The sequence below is a fragment of the Pyrus communis genome, chromosome 5 (assembly GCF_963583255.1).
Source record: "Pyrus communis chromosome 5, drPyrComm1.1, whole genome shotgun sequence".
In the NCBI taxonomy this organism is placed as follows: Eukaryota; Viridiplantae; Streptophyta; class Magnoliopsida; order Rosales; family Rosaceae; genus Pyrus; species Pyrus communis.
Genome location: NC_084807.1, coordinates 28,718,016 through 28,734,670, shown reverse-complemented (window position 1 = coordinate 28,734,670; position 16,655 = coordinate 28,718,016). Strand labels below are relative to the sequence as shown.

Here is a 16,655-nt window from a genome sequence, read left to right as displayed (position 1 = left end):
TGCTTTTTATCTTATTATTTTTATAAAAAAAATTAATATAAAATATTGACATGACTTAACCATGATCGCATAAAATAAGAAATGATAGAAGTGTATGGAAAGTAGGGATGGCAAAGAAGCAAGCTCCTATTTTTTCTGATGTTGATTTGATGTTATTGTCCTTTGTGTACAAAATTGCTTGGCTGTTACCACAGGTGAGCAATTAAACCAATGAAAGAGACTCAGCTATTTTGAAGCACTCGAGGTGACAAATGTGCATCCAACTATCTACAATGTAGATAACCAAGAGATGTCTTTGTGTGAATAAAATTTGAATTCATCCAACACTTGGTTTTCCTACATGTAGAGGGGACTTTCTTGGATGTTCTTAATCGTTAAATTTTTGTTAAACACATAAAATTTAAGATTTATTGGTTAAAACATCTAAAATACTAATTACTTTGGAGCACTTAAGAATTTTTGCATGTAGATATATTATATACACACAACAAGAAAAGATGTCTTTGTTCTTAATCTATTTATAACTTCAAAGGAAAATTGGGTGCGTCAGAGAATCTTTAAAGATGTAATTGAGATAAAGTAAATTATAGTAATGGTCCCTCAACTTTAATCAAATTTAAGCAATGGTCCCTCAACTAAAAATTCATTACCATTAGTCTCTCAACTTATCAAAATGTGTAACTATAGTCATTTTCATCAATTTTGTCAAAATAAGTTATGTTAGAATAACCATTTATATAATTAGGGTCCCTCAACTCATCAAAATGTGTAATTATGGTCATTTTCGTTAACTATGTCAAAAATTTGTTAAAACGAGTTATGTTGGGAAGACCATTGCTACAATTGGGTTAAAGTTAAAGGACCATTTCTCCAGTTGAATTAAAGTTGAGGGACCAATAGTAATGGATTTTTAGTTAAGGAACCAATGATAATGAATTTTTAGTTGATGGACCTTTGCTCTAATTGAGTTAAAGTTAAAGGATCATAGCTACAATTTACTCAATTGAGATATTTGTGGTTCATATTCAATAGTACTTTATGGATTTTTATTGCAAACTAAATAATGTGTCACCGATAGAAATAAGCACGTCTATTAACGTTTAAGTAATAGTTCGAAACAGTCTTACTCTTCTATGATCCTTATTTTAAGGACAACCAATGCATATTATCTACAATATTATATTAGTTTAAATCTAAAGATTTAAAATATTTAACAACTTAATAAACCAAATCCAACTTAAAATCTATGAACCATTAGAAAACTCATTTTCTTGTTTGGGTTTATTAAATTGTCAAATATTTTAAGCATTTGAATCTAAACTAATATAATCTTTTAATTAACATACATTTGGTTCTTATGGGTCCTCAAAATGAGTACCTTAGGAAAGCATGACTCTAGTTGGAATATAGAAATCTCGTCCATTTAGTGACAAGGCACATACTTTATCATCTTGAAACTACCTACCATCTGCCATATATCTGGAATTTGCTTGCCCGCCTGTCTGTTGTAGCGGAGCCTACTTGTTCGCCTAGCAAAGTCTGCCTACCTGTTTGCATGTCCGCCTAAAGAAACTTATATTTGCATCCACTTGTTGGCAATCTCATGTTGTGTACCGGGTTGGAAAATAAATTGGTTACGAACTTGTTATTCACAAGATTCAAACTTAAGACACCTTACTACTGAAGAAGAATACCACTACTTTACTCTGGTCTAACTTTTTGACACCAATTAAATGATGCGAGTTTAGTCTCATCATTTACAAGTGAAACCGTTGTCAACTACTTTATAAAGCTACTCTTAATCATGACAATTTTTTTTTTTTTTTTCAAATTTATGAACAATGCTTTATGGCCTAACTTATTAAAGCTACTTTTGAACAATACTTCATTAAAAATACTTTATGGCTTGAGTTCGACTTGAGTGCAAGAGGGTGATGCACCAGATATTAATTGGCCCCTCCATTTAGAGTTCAGGATTGAAATAAAAAGATCTAATAATTATGAAAGTTGAATCTAAAGACCAAAACACACGTAATATTCAATGCTACGTAGCTATGAAGTCGTAACTGTGTGTGTTGTTTTTCTCCCTCTTCTCATGTTTTGCTTGCAATGTCTCTTGAGATGGGTTGGGCCTCTCATTATTCCACTGGTTACGAATTTGGGTTTCTTATTGTAAAATAAATTTGTATAATTTCGCTAAGACATACTCCAATCCTTGAGGTAATACTTAAATTTTAGGTTTTAAACTTACCCTAACTTGGTCCAACCCTTGGGGCAAATATGAGTTAAAACTCAAAACTCATTTATGGGCCAAATTTAGCCCAGGATTCACCCTAAAGTAATTAAAAAAAAATTATTTATGTGTTTCGTATACTTTCGTAATGTTCCACGAGTTTTATGATGTCGGTTTAGTGATTTTTCAATATTTATTGGAATATAAATATTTTTAGGTTAAAATATTGATAATTAAATTTGGATAGTCTATATAATTTTTTTTTTAAACGTTACTTTAGAAGAAAAAATTATCCTAATCTCGGGTTAAAAATTTAACCCAAAAGGGTTGGAGAAGAAAAATTGTTTATGGTCTAAAAATTTTAGGTTTTAACCCAAAGATTGGAGATGATCTAATAAAAGTGAGTCTCAAATGTGTTGGTGGATCCTATCCACTAAACTATTTTTTTAATACATCGATATTTTTACACTAAGAGGATGGGGAGTTCGGTTAAGCCACACAATGGACAACCTAATTTGGTATCGAATTCGCCATTCAAGAGTTTCGAATCTAAAACTTTTCACTTTCAAGTGAAGTGTATATTATAAAATGACTTACGTCATATTAAAAACCTACGTCATATAAAAAGACAAACTGGAATTTTATTAAATAGAATGGCAATGCAGCTAGCAGCTTCAGCTTCAGCTACTGCCACTCAACCCAAATGCTATCTCTCTGCACGCTAGTCTCTTTCCACCGAGTAAACTGAAAACCTTGTCGTAGCTATTTATTAGGTAATCTTTATTACTCATCATCAAGGTCATTGAGTCCATATATATTTAAGTTATTATGGATCCAGATATGGAGAACCAGGCAGTAACAGACAGGTTCGTTCTCTCTCTCTCTCTCTCTCTCTCTCTCTCTCTCTCAGTATTTCGAATTATCTTAGCTTGCTGTTATTTGTCACTCTCAAGGTATAGCAGCGCATCATGGCGCAGCGATGGGAATGATAAAGCGTTGGAAATCCACGGAGAGTCCCAAAATGTGTACGAAATTTATGCTATTTGGAACGCTACACTTGATTATATATGGCTATTACAACACCTTCTATTCCTTTATTTTTTAATTTTAAAACGCCCAATACAACATAGTGGCGCCGGCAACGAGGCTACGGAACTCATCTAATTGGATGAGGGGCAATAGCTGGCATCGGAGTTGCATATGGCAGCCAATTTGATTCACTATTTAGACTTCAAAGACGCGAGGAGTTGACTTCAGTGAAAATTTTTAACAAAGACAAATTTCTTTCTACAGACACAGACACAGTGACCCGTTCATAACCATTCCTCCAAGGAAATGTTGCGTCACATTTAACATAGATAAACTCACTCTTATACTAATTTATGGGATTGGCTACAAATATACACAGAATCATATATAATATCACTTTGGAGTGAGGTCCCTCCTGCATTTCTTCAGGATGCCCTCCTTCAAGTTAGCTTTACTTGATTTGAAGTTCTAATGAAATCGTTTCCTTTCAAAAAAGAAATATATATACATATATGACCTAATTGTTGATTTATGCGAACTTGTGTAGCGCCAATTTCTCCGTTGAGTTTTAATATTAGCCGATTATCTTTTGAACTTTTATAAATAGTCAATTTTCCTTTGGTGTTAGATTTTGAAAATTTTCAACTAATTTTTCAATTAGTCACACGGATAACTTATGCCAACTATATAAGGGCAAAAATGTATTCTTGTTTTGTTAAATTGGGTGCAAAGCCAATACTTTGTAACTGCTAATTAAACTTCCATGAATAATTCAAACATAAAATGTACGGAGTCAACTAGTGGAAGAGAAGAAGAAGAAGAAAATAATATGTTGTCCACATGAATGATAAAATTATTTTATTACCCTCAAACATTTACCATATGACCAAAATAGATAGAAAATTACATGAAAATTCCAATAATTAACGTCCTGGGGTAGGGGAAAATTGGCTAGAATTAAAATTTAAGAGAAAATTGGAAGCTTAACACAAATTCGGGACGGAAAATTGACAAATAGCAATATGTAGATTTATCATCTAGAATATCAAAGTGAGATTTGGCCTTAAAAAAAAAAAAAAAAAAAAAAGTAGTTTTTGTATTTGTTGTGTACAGTGAAAATTTCTAAAATATTTTGGTAGTAGTCTGATTTCATTTGGACTTCTTGTGGTGGTCTACAACTGTTCACATGAATTACATTTGATCATTAGATAGTAATTCTATTAAATATATACTAACATTTATCTACACACTTTGTATGTATGAACATATTTTTTTTAGAAAATGAGAAGGAGAGAGGGAGGGAGAGAGAGAGAGAGAGAACGTGGGGGGAGTGGGAGATTTTTATTTTTGGTTTTTTTATTTTTTTATTTTAAATATTGAAGGTAATTGAACATCACCTGTAGGTGAGGTTTCAATAAAAAAAAGTAAAATTTGAACCTGTGAAATTATATTATTGTCCATCCTTTTTTTTTTGTGTGATACAAGATTAAGTAGTCTTTTCACCTTCTTTTGGTTGACAAAGAGAGTTTTATTAAGGGAACTTTAATGAAAATGACTTTTCAAAACTTTTAATTAACAAAAAAACCATCTACTAACTTTATTTAATAAAAAAAAGCTTAAACTTTAATAAAAATGACTCAAATTTTAATGAAAATAACAAAAGTTTTACATAACAACAAAACAAAAAAACACAAAAAAAACAGTGCGTCACATCACACACACACACACTCTCTCTTCCTCACTTAATCGTGCAACCTCTTTCTCTCTCTCCTTTTTTCGTACATCCATTTTTTTCTCTCCTTTCACCTCACTCATCCACATCAACTTTTTCTCTTTTTTATTTTATTTTTTATTTTTTCACCTCCCCACTCTTCTCTCTCCTTTCAAAATCAAAAATAAAGAAAAATTTCATTATTTAGTTTTATGAACATTAATACTGTGACTATTTATTAAACTGAATATTGACTACTTCTTAAACTGAACATTAACCACTTCTTAAACCAAACACTATTTTGTAAACTAAACATTGACTACTTCTTAAACTGAATAATATTTCTTAAACTAAACACTAACTATATCTTCAACGGAACACTAATACTATCATTACTTCTTGAACTAAACACTGACTATTTCGTAAACTGAATACTGATTATTTTTTAAATTGAACGCTAGTACTATTACTATTTCGTAAACTAAACACTGACTATTTCTTAAACCGAACACAATAGACTATATATATTAAACCAAGTAATGGTACTATCACTATTTCCTAAACTAAGTACTGACTATTTTTCAAACCAAATACTGGTATTATCACTGTTTCATAAACTAGTACTATCACTATTTTTTAAACTAAGCACCGACTATTTCTTAAACAAAAAGCTAACTATTTCGTAAACTAAACACTGACTATTTCTTAAAATTGAACACTAGCACTATCACTATTTTTTAAACTATTTTTGTACAAATTATTGTCATGTATTGATGTCAGCAATATATTTTTTTATCTCAAATTTCTCTCTCTTTTTTAAATTTTTTAGAGTTTGTTGATGTCAGTTTGGAAGGATTTGGTTGGCTTTACCCTCACAATCTCTCTTCCTTACACACTCCCTCTCTTCCTTCCCGATGAAATATTTAAAAAGTAATTCGGGTGATGCTTTTGCACCGTTGATTTTTTGTTGAAAATTACTACTTTTCTTTTCTTTCTTTTTGTACGTAAACATATTTCTCTCTCCCTCTCTAAAAGAAAAAAGAGTCATTGAAGCTTCACTCTCACGTTTTCCTTCCTAGTGAAATGTTTTAAAAATAATTTATTTCCATTCCATCTCATCATTTTAAAAATAATTTATTTCATTCATCCATTCCATCTTATCATTCATTGTACTACTCCCATTGCTTATTTTGCACTGCACGTTAGTCTTCTTATCAGTTCTATCTGCTCACAGTTACAGCAAAGGTTTGATTTGATATTTGAATTGGTTGGCGCGTGCTTACCGCGGTTGGGTTGGATTATTTTTTAATTTTTTTTAATTTTTAATTTTTGTCCTTATCATTAAATAAAGTTTGTATATGGTTTTTTGTTAAAATTCAAAATTTTGAAGCCCTTGTGGTTAGTTTTCATTTTTATTAATTAATAGAGATTAATAGAGATAAGTATTGTAGTCAATCTTAGAAAATTATTATTATTCATTATTATGCTACATTATGGACGGATACTTGTTTTAGCGAAGAAGTCTGAAATAAATCTAATAGCTGCTATTAGAATCGGATTTATATCTCATTTTATCTTGTTTAATTTGTTAGCTCGAGGGCCTCATTATTAGAATTTAGGGTGAATGCATATGAATTTCATTCGTTGTTTGTTGCGTGTTTCCAGGATAACAAAAATAAAGAAGATTTTTGATGTGCGCCAGGATCAGGGGACTTACCTTAGAATGTGGAACAGTATATTTGTGATCTCATGTGCATTTGCTGTCTCTCTGGATCCTTTGTTCTTTTATGTTGTGAATTTCAAAGAGGATGAAAAGTGCCTTCATACGGACGAAACGTTGGAAATTGTTGCTCTTGTTATGCGATCACTCACAGATGTCATTTTCCTCGTGCATTTGATATGTGAAATTTTAGCCCTCAAAATGAGTACCTCGAAAAATGAACAGTCCAAGGCAGTGAAACAAACTGGGGGAAATTCCGGTAAGAAATGGGAAGCCAGAGAGTTGGTTCAATATGCCATTGCCAGGAAAATAATTCAGAATATGTTATCCATCATAATTGACGTTTTAGCTCTGATTCCCCTCCCACAAGTAAGAGAAATTAACTAAACTTTAATATTTTTTTTTTTTGGTAGCAAGCTGAAATTAATGGTTCTATGTCCTAACCCTTGTTTATCTTTTAATTTTCTTCAGCTGATAATACTAATGTTTTACCCAAGGGAAGGCTCAGGATTTGTGGAACACAAAACGTTTGTGAATGTGTTTCTTCTCGGTCAATATGTTCCGAGGGTTCTTCGAATTCACCTGTCTGCCAAGGTATTCAAAAGGATGAATGGGAGATGGGCTAATTGTCTTTTCAACTTGTTTCTCTACATTCTTGCCGGTCACGTAAGTTTCAACTCAATTGTCATTATATTTTATTACTTTGTTAATTACTAATGTTGGATCATGGACCGATGCTGTTGTTTTCGAAAATGATAGTGTAGAAACATGACTCTTTAAATTAATCATGTAGAACGTTTATAATATACAGGGTTTGAGAAGACTCATATGTGGTAGGATTTCTAAATTAATTACAATTGATATTACGTCGCCTTAATTAAGGAGAAGATTCTAGACTAATTAATTCTATCCTAACACCACCTCCATGCCATTTAGTACTACGGTTTAGTGGTATTCCTTCTCACTTGTAAGTGAGAGGTCATAGGTTCGATTCTTTCCAAAGACGAATTTGAACCACATTGTGAGGCTTAACCCACTCTCCCACTTCTCTTTGTGTAAATATTATCGTTTGTTCAAAGAAAAAACACAACCACCACCACCACCACCACTCACCACCCCCTGCAATTGGACAATCCTGATTGGACAAGTATGAAACAAAGTACACCATGATGCGGTTGATGAAGAGCTTTAGTAAGAAGATCGGCAGAAGAGGTGTAACAAACGGGATGGCCATAAAGAGCCATATTTCTATGACCAAAATGATAAAAAGGTCAATGCAGCTAGTACGAGCATGGTGAACTGAATTAGTAACAAGACAGGTGGCACTGAGGTTGTCACAATGAAGTACAATTGGAAAGGATAGCCAAACACCAAACTCACGAAGAAGAAAATAAAGCCACGTAGTATAATTAGCACATTGATGAGCAAGGGACCTATATTTAAGTTTAAAGATAGATTGAGACATTGTCGGTTGTTTTTTATAGCACCAAAAGATGAGATTGGTGCCAAGATAAATGCATAGCCCATGGTGGAGTGGCGAGTTTCTAGACAACTCGCTCAATTTATGTTAGAACAAGCAAATCAGAAGCAAGTTAAGGAGTCATAGTGATGTCAAATCCATAGTACCTTTGATATAGCAGAGAATCAGTTTGTCTGCAATCATATGAGAAATGCGAGGGGAACTCGTGAATTGAGCAACATGATTGACAACAAAAGATATATAAAGGCAAGTTCAAGTAAGATACTCTAAGGAGTCAACTAACTTGCGATTAAGGTCGTCTGTGAAAATTTGAAGGTCATGTGCGAAAATTTAAATGGGCCCTCCTTAATCTTTTAAGAAAATACTAAAGTATGTTTGAAAAAAATACTAATTTTTTGTTTTAGACATTAATCTTTTTTAACCTTTCAAATATACCTATGTTTAATCTTGTCTGTGTTTTCGTTTGATTTATTCAATTCGATAGCTAAAAATAAAACTGGTGTCTAAGAAGCTAAAAATGACTTATTGAATAAGAAACCATGTTTTATTGCGAAGTTAAGCATTATTTCTTCATTCATGGCCTAACGCCATTCAGGATGCTTAGAAGCTTGAGAAAATCAAATGGGTTTACTAGAATCATTAGACGCTAAAAGAGCATGAGAAAGAGGATACCGAACAGTGATATCAATTCGAGTTTTTTGTGTTTGGAGATGCCGTCACGTAGCCGAGTGACCATGGGACGAGTGGACTGAACAAAGGAGGTAGTCAGCGCAAAGCAGGCGACGGAAGGGGGCAGCAAGAGACGCTAAGACATTGTTGGTGCTGTTGGCAGACACGGCAGCATACGAGAAAACACGCGTCTGTGTCGTGGGGCCTTAATGTTATGGACGTGGGTTGCTGAGGCGCATGAAATGTGGATTGAGCACTGGGCTTGGCATTGAAGTGAGCGCATTGGAAACCGGCACGGGGCGAGCTGGTGCGAAAGCTAGCGTATTGATGATGACGGCTGGCGCGCTGGGCTGTTTGGGAAAGTTGGGGGCTGAACAGTGGCGGTGGGACTGGGAATTAGGAGAGGGGTCAGACACTGGTAGGTCAGTAGGTAGAAATGGGCCAGCCGTGACACATGGACTGGACCGCACAAGAGAAGTAGTGGGAGGTTGCAAGACTGGATCTGGCAGAAGTTGGGCCCTCGGTGGAGGTTTGTAACTGCAAATTAGGTGTGGAGAGAGGTAGGAAGAAGATTAATGAGGTGGACGGTTGTGAAGGCATATTTAGCCCATAATTCACGAGGGAGCCCTGCAGTGTAGAGTAAAGCTCGTAGTAAGGTGGCTATATGGCAATGCTTTCATTTGGCAAGCCATTTTTTTGCGAGTGGGGGCAAAAGTAGCGTTATCCTATACCCAACTCATGACAAAAAGTAGAAAAACATTGATTAACATACTTCGTACCTTTATCACTTTGGAGAACTTGAATAGTAGCTTGAAAGATATTACGAACCATAGCCACAAAGATTTTAGAGATATCAAAAATTTCCAATTTTCGTTTCAGATAGATCCAGGAGTAGCAAAAAAAAATCATCGTTGAATAAAATATAATGAAAAAAACTATAACATAAGCAACAAGAGATATCACACATTAGAATGAAAGATATAAAATAAAGAGAAAGCACGATTATTAGTATTAGAATAAATAGAAAATTGCCTTGATTTGCTAAGAGCGCATCCCATACAAAAAATTTGTTGATTTGATATCAGAACCTAAGCGAGACATGACAGGCGACGAAGGATGACCAAGTCATTGGTGCTAAGTGGATGATGAAATAGCGGTAAAGGCATGGTGGACATCGGAGACAGTAAACGACAGGGACAAAGGACAAACCCATCCTTACACCTTGAAAAAGCAAGAAATCAGTACCTAAGTCATAGATTTGATATAAATTAGAAGCAAAAACCAAAAAAGACAAGATTTGCTTGAGTAAAGAGAGCAAGGAGAGAAGATTTTTTCGAAGTTCAGGAATAAAAAAAATACATTACGAAGATGAAATTTAATAGGACCAAGAGGGAGATGAACGATACCAATATAGATAACATTGTTTGTTTCACCATTATGCAAATAAACATTGATCGGGCTATTGTAAAATTGAGAAGCATGAAAGATGGAAGATCGTCCGATCATTTAATGAGTTGGGGTATCGGATTAATAATTTGGATCAGGCAGGGAAGCAAAGTGAGCGCCGACGAAGGAAGGAGCCGAGTCGGGTCTATAAAACGGTGCGGGCAGGAGACTTGGGTATGCTGTGAGGTGTTAGAAGAATTGAGGCAAGAAGGAAGTTCAGACATGACAGGTTGAAGACGCCATTAAGGAAAGGAGAAGAATCAAGACAAAAACCCTAAAAACTATGGGAGTGAGACTGCAATAAGGGAGTAAAGGCTGCCGTGATTTGTTTTTTATTTTTATTTTTTATTTTTATTTTTTATTGTTGGTGTGAGAAAGTCCTACAAGAAGAGAACGACCGTAAGTTTTTTTTTTATTGGCTGCAAAAAAGATGATATGGTTAGATCGCTAGACTCTGGTGGAGGAATGATACTAGGTAGAAATATAACTTCTTGATTAATTATGTATAATGTTTACAATAAATATAGGCTTTGAGAAAACCCATATGTGGTAGAAGTTCTAAATCAATTGATTACAATTGATATTACATTCGTTAATTACGAGAAAATTCTAGATTAATTAATTATATGCTAACAGGTAGACTAATATCTAGAGTTTTGTGTTTGCACGTTATGGGTTTAGGTACTCGGAGCTTTTTGGTACTTTTTTTCTATTCAACGAGCGGTATCATGTTGGTATGAGGCTTGTAGACAATGTATTGATAAATGCGAGGACACTTTGTACTGCGATAGTGCGAACATTACCAGACCTCTCAACCAGAATTGCTTGGTTACTGTGAATTCTACTGCAATAAATATGACCGAATATCTAAAGTATCGTTGCCCGTTGGATACTCCAGATGGTGCTTCATCTTCATTTAACTTTGGAATATTTCTCGATTCCCTTAAAAATGAAAACCCAGATCAAGAGTTCGGAAAGAAGTTTGTATACTCTTTCTGGTGGGGCTTGCGAAATCTAAGGTACATTATATATCCATTGGCAACAAACAATTTTCAGAAAAATATGTAACGAATAAAATTTTTGGGATTATCTAATTCGGCAACATTGTCTAATATTTTGCAGTAATTTTGGGACAAATCTGGTCACAAGTACGTATGTGTGGGAAAACTTCTTTGCGATTCTCATTTCAGTCATTGGCTTGCTACTGTTTGTATATCTCATTGGAAACGTGGAGGTTGGTATATTAAGTCTCTCTGTACATTAACTTTCGACAATTTTTCTGTGTTTGGGAGTTGGGACTGCGGAGATCATTCTTCGAGTATATTAAGTAATTGTTTGATTTGTGGCGAGACAGGCTTTTATACTGATGGGAGCTACAAAAACAGTGGACATGAGACGACAAAGTAAAAAAAAACAGGAAGCTGAAAAAGCACTTAAGAAAGTATGTTCCTCAATCTCTATCTCTCACCATTAATTTATGGAATACATTGTTTTAAAACAAAATGATGTTAACATTCGATGTTTGAATTACAATAATGATAAGATTGCACTATAATCTTAAAGTTTATAGTCCATAGTTATACAATAATGCTAAGTTAGTTAACAACACAGAATCACATTGTTATTACTAAAACTAGGTTAATGTTACATTCATTACAAAATTATTGTTCAAATTAAAGAGTACAGTAGATTAACCTGTGTATGTATACTACAGATACCAATGCTTAAAGACATGGATGAAAAAGTGTGGAAGAAGATGTGCGAATATCTAAAGCCAGCGACGTACATTGAGAACAGCTTCGTTTTTCGAACGGGAGATCCACTCGATTGCATGCTGTTCGTTATCAAAGGGACATTGTGGACCTATGCGTCAAGTGATAGTCATGCTGGGCAAGGAATCTCATCAATGGCCATCAAGCTCCTCAGGGAATTAAGGTGACTTTTACGGGGAAGAGCTTTTCGATTGGGCATCAGACTGTTTTACCGAAGTTCCAGTCTCCAGCAAACATGTCAAAAGTCGGACAAAAGTAGAAGCATTTGTGCTCATGGCCGAGGACTTGGCAACTGTAGTCTCTCTACTCAGACCACATAATCGTAACAATCCTAAAGAGGTGGAGAAGGTGACACTTTCTGCTGTTCTTCGTTTCCATACCAAGGCGCAACGACGTCCGCCTCCGTCCCTGGCTTAAATAGGGGATGACAATAGTAAGACCTTGCCATCTGCAGCAAGTAATTAGTATCTTCAAAAACGTCGAAGTAGAGACGCTTTATGGCCAAGAGTTCCATACACAACCTGGCTGCGTAGATTTTGTATAAGCTCTGGCCTCAAAATAATATTATTACTAGTTGATAATTAGCCGTACGTTTCAATAATTAAGCAGTGGTAGCCACAATACCATTTCTCTCAGAGATATGTTTATGTTTGTCATGGTCTGAAACATTTGCAGTTATGAGGTTTAAGTTATTAGGCATGGAAAGCTCTAAACCTTATATATCGTGCTTGATGTTATATATGGTAATTCACTATTTCATGGCAGTTTTTGAGTTTTTAATGGCCTAGGGCGATAAACAAATGGGGTTATTTCCTACAGATTATTTTCACAAGAAAATAAAAAGTACAAATTTTTATCCCTTCTCTGCGCTTAAAACATATTAATTTGGCCACAATAAATATATAAGAATCTTCTTCTAGTATTTCTAGTGTCAAAATCATGAGGCACATATTTTTAAAATCAAGCTTTTACAAATACCTTTCCATTTAACATTTCATGTGTCATAGTCGACTTAAAATAATTTTTTAACAACTTTAGTCGAATCACTTATTTTTCTTAGTTTTTTTAGAGGAACTTATTTGAAAGGACATTGAGAAGGAGAGAATGGAAAAAAAAAGGGGAAATATTGTTTGCACAATACTTTTGGTAAAGAGATATAATGAACTTTTTTTTCATTCTGTCAATATATTGTTCATTTGAGCTCCTCTACCATACTTGAGTTGTATTTTTAACGCTAATATTAAATATATATACCATTTTTTGTTCATATATGTATAACCATTCTTTTCCATTGTCAATTTATTTGAGTCTTTTAATTTTCGTTGCTTCGTCTACTCCTAAACCTAACTTACTCCTACCTAGCACCCTACTCACCCTTACCATTCGACTAACTCGAGTGGTAATTCACTTTAGTCTTTGGTTTGAATTAAACATTTGTAATATACAGTGAAAGAAGACAGTAGCAGTGAAGGAATAAATGACTTTGTGAATCATGAACTCAACTCAGTTAACCATGAGTGAGTGTACGTGTTGTATAATGTATACATAGCTTTATATCAATCAATCAGTTACAAGATAGACTTATCTCAAATAACAAATTTACAAAATTAAATACATGTGATAATAGTGAAAATAAGATTAAACCAAAGAGTATCTGTTGAAGAGTTGTAGAAGAATGCAAACTGTTCCTCAGCATATTCGAACTGTTTGGCAGCAGAGTTGGGCCGGGTGGTTTTCAAAAAAGTCTGGCTTATCAAGATTTCCTTTTCTTTTACATTTCATGGCCACATACAAGGTGCCACGTGCCATGGATCTTAAAGTGGGGATATGAAGTCAGTAACGGATCGGGTCATATTACATGTTAATTTTAACGAGTCAAGTTCATGTCGGTTCATATTACTGTTTATTTTAACGAGTTTGACATGACACAACCTATTAAGATATCGTGTATATCACGAAAACGACACGAACAAGACAAACACGACACGATCGCAAGGTCTAAGGCAGACGCCTAGGCAGTTCTATCATCCTTTCTTAATTAAAACATAAAAAAATGAAAAAAAAAAGAATAATGTTATCAAAAAAAAAAAAAAAAAGTATATAAATAGCACCACCCAAAAATAATTGAAATTCCGATATCTCCTTTGCTTTAATATTGTGGCTGTGGGAAATGCCTTACACTTCGACGCTATGTGTACTGGTTGTCCTAGGGGTTCTATTATTTAAGCTTTTTTTTTTTTATTGAGAAAAAAAAGAAAAAAAAAAAGCTCTTGGTTTGAAGGAATTTCCATGTCTGCGTTGGATAGTGACTCAACTCTTCGGCCGCCGACAGGATAGTGAGAAGAGGGAGGGAAAAGAATCGGAGGATAACCATGGCACTGAATTCAAAGTGATGCAGACAGTCATGGGCAATGGTGAAGGGGATAAAATTAAAACTAAATTACGTGGCATAATTGAGTGCCTAGGATTAAAAGCCTTGCATAGTGTTGCAGGGGAAAAAACCATGCAGAGGATCCAAATTCAGAAAATAATTAGTCTTGTGAGTTCCACACATGCGTGCCAGGTGTAGTTTTTATAGAGAGATTTTTCAATGTGATTAACACACGGAATGGTATACCATTTGTTGTTATATAAATGGTAGGATATGTATGTTAAAAAGTTAATAACTTAAAAAATAAAATTTTCCAACACTTATATAAAAACCCGTGGTATACCATCCGTATTCCCATCATAATTAAAAATTTCTTATTTTTATGGTCGAAAAGGGGAATATATTAAAATGGGTAAAATCCAGCCGAGAACAACAAAGAAGGCTAAAAAGCACCAGCCCCAGGAAGGGACTACAAACAAAGCAAGAAAAAAGACCAAACTTCGATCAAAGACGGTTAGATGTTCGGAAAGGGGTTTTAACAGGACATAATTAAAGGAAAGGGATACTCCGGATCTTTTTCTTTCTAATTCACTAAATCAGAGAAATCGTGTAGTTGAAATTTGATCCAACGGCTACAAACAAGGGCTTACTTTAAAAGTTATAATAACTTCAACTGTTAGATCAAATTTCAACGGTATGAATTCCATGATTTGATGGATTAGGAGAAAGAAATCCGAAGATAATCTCTTTCCATAAGAAAATGAAACTCTATGTTGGTGGGTCACCCTGAATCCCTCAATAATTAATCAATAATGCTTTCACAGTGCATCTATACTAATTTGGTTTCGGGACGTGATAAAACTGAAAGTTGGACAGTTGAACAATGTTTCACAACAAATCCCCTGATGATATCAAGAACGATATCATGAATAGCATAGAGAAAGCATTGAAAAAAAATACCCAGATGCTGATGTCCACAACCCATTCCTTATTCTTTCTTGGCAAAGCAAAAGATCTATAAAACGCTTTCTTTTCATGGATGCACTTAGAAAAGTATTTTCTTCAAAACTCGATCCATCTCCGTCTATTAATGCCATCCATTTTCACTGCAATGTTTTTCTGATGATATATGTCTGCGCGCTTGTGTGTTGTTGTATATGTAAATATGCTTAAGGATAGGGATGAAAAAGTGTTGACGTTGATATGCGACTGTCAGAAGACAGTGACGTACAGTGAGAACACCTTCGTTTTTCGAATGGGAGATCCACTCGATTGCATGTTCATTATCAAAGGGACAATGTGGACCTACGCATCATCGAGTGACGGTCATGCTGGGTAAGGAATCTCATCAATGTCCATCAAGCACCTCGGGAAAGGTAACTTTTACAGAGAAGAACTTCTCGATTGGGCATCAAACTGTTTCACCGAAGTTCCAATCTCCAGCGAACATGTTAAAACTGTTAAAGTCGCACATTGGTGGTGGGAAAGAAAATCAAGGGTTTAAATATAATTACCTCATTCTAACTAATATCGTGGTATTTTGTAGTATAACCTCACACTTGACGGATTGTGTAAGTGATAAAGTTGAGGACAACTAAATGAGGTTACACGTGAGGGAAAGTGTTAAAGTCCCACATCGGTGGTAGGAAAGAAAACCAAGGGGTTTAAATATAATTACCCTATTCTAACTAATACCGAAACTTTTTATGGTAAAACCTCACAACTAAATAGGGTTACACGTGAGGGAGAGTGTTAAAGTCCCACATCGGTGGTGGAAAACAAAACCAAGGGGTTTAAATATGATTACCCCACTCTAACTAATACCGAAACCTTTTGTGGTAAAACCCCACACCTGACGTTAGTCGATGTGTGGATCTTCAAGTGTGAACAACTAAATGGAAAAGAAAACCAAGGGGTTTAAATATAATTATCCCGATCTAACTAATACAACCCCACACCTAACGTATCAGTGTCGTTAGAATGAGGGTGGGCCCAACGATCTAAGAATCCAACAAAAACTCGGACAAAAGTAGAAGCATTTGTGCTCATGTCCCAGGACTTGGAAACTGTAGTCTCCAGATGCAAACCATATTGGGAATGTAACAATCCTGAAGAGGTGGCACTTGCTACCATCCGTCGTTTAGGCACAGCGACGCGAGGTCCGTCCCCGGCTGGAATAGCGGATATCAATGGTGGGAGCTTGCCATCGACAGCAGGCAATTAG

The 16,655-nt window shown here is 34.8% G+C and overlaps 1 pseudogene; it reads left to right on the top strand.

The window, feature by feature from the left end:
- The first annotated feature begins 3,061 nt into the window (after window positions 1–3,061).
- On the top strand, window positions 3,062–16,655 carry LOC137734570 (cyclic nucleotide-gated ion channel 1-like; annotated as a pseudogene).